The 10596-nt window shown below is 45.5% G+C and overlaps 1 protein-coding gene across 1 annotated transcript in view; it reads right to left on the bottom strand.

The window, feature by feature from the left end:
• LOC311011928 (semaphorin-6B-like) overlaps positions 1-10596 on the bottom strand; it is a 27390-nt gene that overhangs the window by 15972 nt on the left and 822 nt on the right. The window lies entirely within an intron of this gene.

Consider the following 10596-nt stretch of genomic DNA (forward strand, 5'->3'; position numbering starts at 1 on the left):
CAGCAGAGACACAACACAGGCACAGACAAAGACACTTTAGGGTGGCAATGTTCCTTTCATTAATTGTGTTCCCACACAGACATATGGAGGATATATTCCTGGTAATTTGCACCAAAAAAAGAATAGCTGGTCTTAGACGATAGGGTATGAAAAGAGGAGATCAAGAGTGACTCGGGTAAGCTGGACAATGTCTTTCTAAAGGTCAAAAGTCAAGAATGCTCTAAATCATGAGCATGGAGAAAGGGGGGGGGGGGGGGGGGGGGTAATTTGGCCTTTAAAAAGTTAAGAGGCCACAAAAGGTCATACTGTGGAAGATATGATCGCACGCACACATACACACACACACACACACACACATACACACACACACACACACATACACACATACACACACACACATACACACACACACACACACATACACACATACACACACACACATACACACATACACGCACACACACACACACACACACACACACACACACACACACACACACACACACACACACACACACACACACACACACACACAAAACAGTCTCCAGCCATGCTAGCAGCGCTATGACACAGCGGCCATTTGAGCTAAATGCTAACCTCAGCATGCTAATACACTCACAGTGACAACGCTAACATGATGTTTAGCAGGTGTAGTGTTTAACAACTTAGTTAGCATGCTTACCGTTGCTAATTGGCATTTAACACAAGAAATAGCTGTGAAATTACTTTTGCACATATTCAGTCATAAAGAGCTTCATTCTGTAGGATTCATCCCCAGGGAAGTATGAATAACTAAATCAAAATTGAATGGCAATCCAATAGTTGTTGAGACATTCCAGTCAGGACAAAAGCAGTGGATTGACCCATCAACGGATCAAAAATCCACATGGAGGGGTGTCAAAAACAAGGCTCGGTGTGGTACATCAGCATCTGTTTCACCGTAAAACTGAGACAGTGAAATAACACCGCTGCACATAAGTTACTGCCAGTCATAAAGTGTGGCAGCCATGCCATCAAACATGTTGTAAATGAAGAAGCCCTTCTATGCGTTTACTCAGAAACGCCTGCGGCTTAGCTACACTGTGTTTGATGTGAGAACACTTTGAAAGAGGAGAGGACATGGAAGGAGGAGGAAAGGAAAGAAACAGGAGGAGAACAAAAAGGGTGGAGAACTCAGGCTTTTCCTTGGGTTGCTGAGAGTGCTGCTCAAATCCTGGCAGCGTTTGAGGAAAACACAAATGAAAAGACAGGTTAGAAATCGAAGAACAAGACGTGAGAAAAATGAATGACATCACCAAATCAACCTGAATACTACCGCGCTCCATGCTTCCCTCAACCCCCGCTTATTGCCTCTCAGCCTCCTGCTCTCTCCCTCCATCACCCACCTCCTCCCGTCACTACTCTTTCTTTATACCGCTCACAGGAGGGAAAAAAAACTGTTTTCAAAGATGAAATGCCAGGTAGAGAGGTAGATGATGGGCTGGTTGCCACGGCAATGACAACTGCTATTTGAGGCACACAGACGTAACCAGCACATACTCATATAAATACGCACATTCACCTGTGTTGCCAACACCGCCGACTGTGAGTGCGTTTTGAGTGGCATGCTGTTGGACGACATCAGCGAGGCTATACACCGGGGGCCACTCAAATGAAAACACTCGCCCAGAGATTGCAGGTTTGACACCTTTAAGCCTCCTCCTCATCAGAAGCAGCAGAAGAGCCCTGACGTTTCATCTTAATCTCCGTTGGGATTCCCTGAACCAGAACTGTCAGGAGGTCAGCTTCATTTTATTATGGCCATTTCATGAGAGGATCCACATTTGTTCAAATGAAACCGTTGTCTTGTGTGGACTGAAAGAATGGATGGATGGGATTAAATGGCATCAAATGTTTATGGTTTGCATCATGGAATACTACTGCTTCTGTGGATTATCTTGTGTAAGTTTATCTCGAGTAACTGGGTCATGACTCCTGGAAACATTTCTGTTGAGTTCTTGTCTAATTTATTTTTTAAGAGCTTCGAGTGCAAGCCGAGTGTCATATAGTCTCATTATAATGGAGGCCGATATCTCCAAAACTAAGCAACTCACACCAAAGCAATCTAGAATGATAAATAGCACTATAGGTAAGAGGAAAATATGCATTGCTTCAGTTATTACTACAGATGTTATTTGTGCCAATTTGCCAAAATATTAATACATATAGACCAAGAAAATGCTGTTGTTGCCCAGTAGTAAGAAAACAATTTACATTTCTAGGACTCATGTGCCATCAACTTGGTAATTATATTCCCACAACAAGCACTCCTTGATCAATTCATACACAGATAGTTTCCCTATGTTGAAAACCTGTGAGCAAAATATGTTGTTGTTTAAACCTGTCTTTAAACCTGGCATGGTTCTGGCTCACACACACAGTGACTCTGCTCAAATCTGCCAGTAAAGGAAGAAGGAGACCGATAAGCCGGGGTCCATAGCGGGGCATCCCTCATTCCTTCCTCGCGCTCTGTTCCCCTCTCTGCCTCGCATGCACATGCTACATACCAACAAGCCTGTGGCCTATCATCAGCCTCTCCATTAGAGCGTGTATTGATTAAGGTTATTGATCTATCAGATAAACCATCAGATCTGGGCCACGGCCAACATATTAGAGCCCTGCAGCTGGACAGTGCCGTGACAATTAAAAGAGGTTCGTGGCAGCGCTTTGACGTATCAAGGGGTCTGAATTTTCCCAAACTGAGCGAAAAGACAGAAGAGACGGATGAAAGACAAAAAAACAAGGACGAGAGATACCGCCTGCTGCAGACTTCCAGCTTATCAAGCTATAAAAGAACAGACTGCTGGTGACAGAATGGTATCAGGGAAATCAAAGGGAAGCGAGACGAACGAGAGGAAAGAAGAAAGGGTGTTATGCTATTTGTGTCAGATCATGTTGGTGTGATAGGATTAGACGCTGTGACACTGTTATCATGGGATGCATGTAATGACGCAGTGTAATCCACCCTCATCAGGCAATAACCCATTAGCAAATCACCTGCCATCGCTCACATCATTAACCAATCAGCAGGTCATCTGAAGAAGCACCATCACCTGCTTTCACCTCTTATCAGCTTGTCCATATGTTCCGTCCCCTTCGCTGGGATGGGGCTCCATTTGATGAAGTCTTTTCCTGCTCTTGTTTCGCCTGCCACGGCTGACAGGGGGTAAGCAGCATGCTGGGAAATTATGCACAGCCCTACAGTATGTCCACATATGGAAGATATCTATTTCATATTTACCCATGATTCTGTCCTAAAATGCCCCAGCACCCCTTTGGTGTGTATTGGACATGCTCGTGTTTGCACAAGGCATGCCAACTATTAAACCTGCTGAGCAAGATCAATACACTCTCACCTGCTCAACAGAGATGGAATAAAGAGCAACATCCACCGTCCGCACGCAGCCGCGCCTCCCGACCACGAGCAAAAGGCTGAGGCATAAATACCAAAGGCCTCAGCGGCCGGTCTGAAGGATGAGATGCTTGGTTCACGACCTGCGCTGCACCCAACTACAGAACAGCCGTTGATGAATACATTCATATGCATGTGTGTGTGTGTGTGTGTGTGCGTGTGTGTGTGTGTGTGTGTGTGTGTGTGTGTGTGTGTGTGTGTCTGTGTGTGTGTGTGTGTGTGTGTGTGTGTGTGTCTGTGTGTGTGTGTGTGTGTGTGTGTGTGTGTGTGTGTGTGTGTGTGTCTGTGTGTGTGTGTGTGTGTGTGTGTGTGTGTCTGTGTGTGTGTCTGTGTGTGAGACACTGGACAAGTTAAATTGAAAAACGTCTTTCTGTCGGTGTCGACATTTCGCTCGTCACTATATCTGAACTGTGTGATCTGATGTGGTGTTTTAAATCTGCTGTTGGGTTTGGATCTACTGGCAAAAATCCCCCCCCCCCTCTCTCTCTCTCCCTCTCTGTCTTTCCCTCTTTCCCTCTCTCTCTCTAGCTGCTGCAGCCACTCCACTCCATGCCTTTGTTACCGTAGCAACCAATAGCAAAGCTAAGCAGAGATGTTCTATTGCAGTAGATGCCAAAGCGAGGAGGGCGGGTTCGCCCTCTAACACATACATGTGTGAGAGCATACACACACACACACACACACACACACACACACACACACACACCGATGCATACACTTGAGCTTTCACCCGAATCCCAAACCTACATTCTTGTGGACACGGATATCGGGAGGTGGGGGTCTCTCTCGGCTATAGAGGGGGATGGGGGAGCTGCAAGCATTTTGTCTGCACATTATTATCCACACAACGGCAACAGAGCAGAGCTCATTTGAAATCAATATGTCAACAATGGAATATATTCATTGATAAGGCAACAATGCATTCATGACACATCCACACACAGGAGACGTGAACTGCTGAGCCCCTTCCTTTCCATCGGGTTTCCCCTTCAAAGACGTAATATCTTAGCTGGAGCTCAATGAGTTAGCTGGATGATCATTGTTCTGTTTTTATGTCAAACCATTAAAAAGAAAAACTTTACTGGAGATATGAGGAAACAAGAAGCAAAAATAACTTTTTTAGTATTCAAAGGGAGCAGGCTTCCTCCGCCCGATTATTATGACACATTGATTTATATAAAAAAAGATGCATCAGGAAACTGTGAAAGAAGAGCTCATGATATATCAACATGAAGCCTTGATAGAATCCTTTACAACTTGAAGACGGTATGCAGGTTAAAGCCCGGAATAAAAAGGAGATGGCCTGAGGGGGGAAACACAGACACGGGCTAAACTGGGAGAAGTGGGTCACCTTCACACATCAGGACTCCAGGAGCCCGATGCTTCATTACTGTCATAGACTTAACACAGGTTTCCACAGAAAACGGAGAGGGCGTGAACACAGTGTAACTGTAAGAGATTCACAGCGTTTTTCTCACTAGGATACTGATTCCCTTGCATTTCTAACAGTAGTTATAAGTTCACACACACATTAATCTCTCGTAGCTTGTCCATCAACAGCACCAGCAGGCGCATTATGTTTAATTAACAGATATTACTCTCAGGTGAACAACCTCAAGCTTAGAGACAAAGTCGTTAAGAGTTATTTAAAAGGAGCTTGGATTCATGATTGCTCCTCAGTGTCGTACCTTATTTTTAGGTCATTTATTTGAAACTATATTTTCTTTATTCACCACCAAAAAGTGAAATTATAAAAAGATGAAAATCTGCTGACTTTGCATTTCTAGATAGAATTTGGGAATTGTCTCACTCACTTCAGTAAAGTGTATTTAATGGGGGAGTATTAGCATATTAGCGCTTTGGCAGCGCTAATGTCAGCATCCACATGGATGTAAAGAATCCAGAGGCTTCAAAGAGCCACATTTTAAGAGCTGTGTAATAGTTGGCCCACCAGTATAAAGCTCTGACAGTGTTGGGTTGCTAGCTCATAACTCGAATGATGAACTTCCTTGTGAAAGGGAATAATTTAACATTTTGCAAATTGCTTTCTGGCAGAGAGTCAGATGTTGATACCACTCTCGGATATGAGCATGTTCGCAAACGAAAAGAAAACAAATGAGCATATTTCCCAAAATGTCAATCCATTCCTTTCACATGGTTACCAGCCCTGTTGGTAAATGTTGCAAAAAATGCAAAATGGTTGCTGTGTTGGAAGGGAAGAGAAATGAGCAGGGATATCAGAGAGCCAGACCTGTTCACACACACACACACACACACACACACACACACACACACACACGGAGTTGCTCTCTTCAGCAGTGGAATCACTGTGTCAAGTCTTTATCTTGGAGGCGATATTCCCTCAAGTGGCTGCCTGTCTCCTTGGAGCAGGTCTAATCAGAGTTAAGGGAATCTGTCTTTTGCTGTTAAATATCCTAAAATACTATCCAATCTACAGGGTCATTTATATGCTAATGCTAAGGTTACCTCTGCATAGGCCCAACACCCATAGATGTTAGGTGTGTGCGTGTATGGGGGTGGGGTGGGGGGCACAGATACAAGAGAGAGATAGTGAGATGGCGAACCAAGGAAAAAGGGAGATGAAAAGAGACGATGCCGGAGAAGGGAGAGAAGGGAGATATTCCCCTGGGTGAGTGCCATAGGTAATTAAAATAGGATGGACAGAGCTGGAGTCTAGCCAGAGAGAGCTCCATCTCCCCTCAGACTTCTTCCCCAATCAGGCCTTCCGCCTAAAGCCAAATTGCTGTTGGTGACAGACACACAGCAGCCTATGGATGCAGCGAGTTATCAGCGTATGTAAACGGACATGGACTCACAATATCAGCTCGGAAATACAGGTGCAAAGCAATCAGAAGACAAATGACTTTGGGCTAGAAAACAGGTAATGCTCTGGTGCTGCACTGAGACAAAAATGCACGTGAAAACAACACACACACACACACACACACACACACACATTTACGTTGCTGTAGAAAGCTGCAGCAAGGGCAAACGTTACTAACCAGAGTTTGACTGCAGTAAGCACATATACATTCACTGCACAGCTCCGAGCTGGAGGCGAGCGCATGAGTATGCGGTGCACGCACTCAGACACACACTATGAGCACAGAGTGGAACACACACACACTCCGATGCGTACGACGGCATCGAAGACGCAGTCTAAGTTACACAACGGTGACGGAGGGTTTTTTACCGTCTGTGAATTTGTTATCATTCTATCTTGTCACGCGGTGTTAGTGGGACTCTTTTCTCCTGACGGCTCTCTGAAGAATCGTTGCTTCTGCAGAAGTGTGTCTTCAGGTTACAGTGTGATTGTCTCCTATGTATTACAAAATCTGACTCATATTACTGCTCGGAAATTGGTGTCTTTGTTTGAATAAATTGTGATAGCCGGCGATAATGTACATTTTTTGTTTGATTTTTGGTTTGCTTGCTTCCTATCTCCCACTTAACACTACATCTCCTCGCTTGCCCTGTTTTTTAAAGACTAAGACTAACTGTGCTAATGTCTCAACGTGGCGGCCATCACCATATATTTCATACCCTGCTGGTGGCTTCTCTTGCGCTGACGTAGGAGGAAGCTCAAGCTGAAAGGTGCCACATATTCTCGTCATGTTCTATGCTGTGATCACCAGCAGCGGTAAATATAGCTCTTTTGGCAGAAGAATGCGAAGAGGATCACGGCTCACAATAGGTGGTCTATGCACAGGAATCAAAATGCCAGAGAACCTGCCCGTGGACACACACACCCAGACGCAGAGACAACACAGCTTTCTCTCCTCCGTGCAGGTATAATTGTGTTTCTGCCACACTTTGTTCCTCTCCCCTCAGTTGTGACCGGGCCCCCAGAATTAAAAGATGTGCCTGTTGCAAAGAAGGGGATGGGTAGTGGGAGCGGACAGGATGAAGGAGGTGGAAAGCTTAGACGCAAACAAAGCTTCATCAAGCAACAAAACCATATTGCGTAGCTGGGAGACAAAGGACTCGGATGCGCCTTTATCTCCCAATAAAAAAAGTCCTCCAAATCCCTCTGGCTAAGCTGCCATAACTAAAGCCCGCCGTTGGCTTAGGCGCTGGCTGAGATTGTTGGACAACAAAAGTGGCAAAACATGAGAGGATAGACTAAGTTTCCCCGAGAAATATGTACACCTTCCGTTCATTTTGTGCAAAGAAGTAAAAAGGCACATGTCTCTGCGGTGGCATTTGAGTAAAAGGTTACTTTCTCGTATGCTAATTTTGTTTTGTTTGTGGGCGCGAGTGCCTTACTGAAAGCATGAAGTGGATGGTCATTTTCTCACTTTGCGAGTGTAAATGAGATCACAGAAGGTAAAAGATTAAACCACCTTTATCTTGCACAGTTGAAACAGCTGCGATATCACTTCACAATCAATTTGCCAGGCAGTTAAACGGGAGGACCGGCTGCATGCAAAGTGGAAGGTTTATTCCAGAGAAAACTACATCATACTTCTGCAACAAATACACCCATAGAATATGCATGTGTGTACCATAAACATGCATGCCCCTCATGAGGGTGACGAGGATGAGGAAGCGCCAGAGGTGTCGTTAAGGTGAAACAGTGGAACGGGGAGGATAGCCTGAAGAATGAACCACGTGAAAGACCACACAGTGTGCACCAGGGACGCATAAAAGAGGCTGCACCTCGGGGGAGGAATCAGTGCAGACAGAGAGTCATAAAACTGAAGATGCATGGCCACTGTAAAGCATTATGAAGGACTTTTTACATTGAAAACAACTGTGAGGCATTATTACACGGCGCATGTGGCTGATGCAGCAACCACGTCCACATGGTGCAGCCAGCTAAGCGTCATTTATCTTGTCGGGAGCATTTTACGGCACCGTGGACAATTAACAGCAGAGTTTGCTAAAGCTGGTCAGCTTCGCGGCGCCTATTAGCTCCTTTTTCCCTTTTCAAACATCTGGAAGGAGTTGTCAGAAAGGCCTGTTCGGCTCCCAAAACTCTCTCACATCAACACAGAATGTTTTGCATAAGGGGAGTTTATTTTGAATGTGACAGTCTGAGCTACTTCCTGAAGTAAAGAAAGCATGCCTGTGTGACACCTGACCCTCTGACCTTTCTTGATTCTTCACAATGACTCACTGAGGTCCACTCTGCAGGTATAGGTCGCCCAGCAGATGCCTGCCCAGCTTGGGGCCCTCTGATCTCTTTGCCCCGAGGTCTGCGGACGTCAACACCCTTTGCAAGTGTTTTGTACTAAATAATCCCACCAGATAAACACCTGCACTCTGCGTGAAACTGGAACTTCAAAAGATGCTGTAGCTGCCAGCGTCTTTAGGGAAAAATTTGGCATTCTTTCAAATCTCTTGACACTAGTCGTAACTTGATTTAATGATCAGATTAGTGAATAATCGGATGCAGAGAGGGCCGGTTGCTTCAGGGCAAATGGGAGTTGATACAGCAAGTTTGAAAGCTACTTAAAGTTCATCTAAACACCACGAGAGCGTAGATCCTTCGCAGGTCAGAGGAGCACTGAGTGGGAGAGTTCTCCCGACTGTGTAATGTACAGCGCCTTGAGGTTACAGCGAGTCACGGTAGTTTTAAAACTGCATCCTGGGTGGCTCAGGCTTGGCAAAAAGAGGGGGAATCAATGCCATTGTTTTATATGAAGTAGGAATAGAGAACTACAGGTTTAGTGGCAGCTCAGAGCCCAACGGTGTTTCAGTCTCTGTGTAGCCGAGGTAAAGAGAAGAAATCTGTCGCTGATTGCTCAATGTATTCTCTTGGCGAAGCGGACAGAGATACTGTTAGGTAACATCTCTCTCCTTCCAAAATGTCTCTATTTAACACACACACACACACACGCACACACACACACACACACACACGCACACACACACACACACACACACACACACACACACACACACACACACACACACACACACACACACGCACAGACTGTCATTGTACACATTTCCAGCAACGTGCTCCATAGCAACCCCAACATACTAATCTGACGTCAATTTACTCCCTTTGTGAGAAGGCTGTATTATGCTGCAATCCAATCTAATTGGTTCCCGTGCACGAGATGCTCTGTTTGTGGCTTAGCATGTGTGATTAAATAGGGTCCTGTGTGATCAATAGAGCTCATTACATGTCCCCGTGGGCAGCTGTGCCGCCCGAGGCTCTCTCAGATTGCTTTTACCTGCAGCCTGCTCTGCCTTATTGCGTCGAGTGGCTCCAACTTTGTTTGCGGCGTGATTCATTTTCTAATTGGATTACTCAAGCCTGGCCGTTTTCACGCCATTTCCCCGAATGCAGATTGAAGTATCCATTGGGTTCCCTTTCGTTATGGGCTGTGGGGTGTTTTGGTGCTGGAGGGCCTTTGGGGGCCGCTGTGTGTGAGGGATGGGCGGGTGTCAGACTGCCTTCCAAAGGGGAGGCTGGAGGAAACAGTGGCTGCACCTGTTGTTCCCTGCGGTTGCTGCGTGGAGGGGTTAGCACCTGCTCACACGGCTGCTGTGTGGCTGTCTGTGTGGGCAGCGAGGGATAACAGGGAGACCATTCACACTGCTCAGATTGCCGTCTGCAGCCCCTCTCCCTCGGCACTCTGAGCTTTCTGCTCCATCATTTCTTGTCTTTTACATCCTCTGCCCCCCCCTGTAGCCTATATACCAGATTGCTATCTACCACACTTTATCTGTTGTATCTGTCTGTCTGTGTTTCTGTCCGTCTGTCTCCCCTCCTTCTATTTATTTCTTCTTTTTGTTGTTGTCTCCAACCATCTCTTCTTGCCTTCCATCTCACAAACATAACATAAACCGTAACAGTCATCCCGTGCAGCTCGATAGCTTTTAGTGTGAAGGATGAAGTTGTAAACAATAAATTACATATAACTACTAAATCACTCCAGGAAGAGCTGAGACGGCAGCGAGCGAGCGTTCAAGTCGGGCCAGGGAGGTTGCCAGTGTGCATTGTGGGTATGAGCAATTTAGTTGACAAGTTATTGTAAGCGTCCAAGAAACATTTTTGGACAAAGGATATATTTTGGAGTTTTTGGATTATCGGTTGTCTCATTAGACCAAAATGACAAGAAAAGACCATCACTAATAACTACCAGCATGATTAATGTTCTCTGTGCATC

Source organism: Eutrigla gurnardus (genome assembly GCF_963514095.1).
Source record: "Eutrigla gurnardus genome assembly, chromosome: 4".
NCBI lineage: Eukaryota > Metazoa > Chordata > Actinopteri > Perciformes > Triglidae > Eutrigla > Eutrigla gurnardus.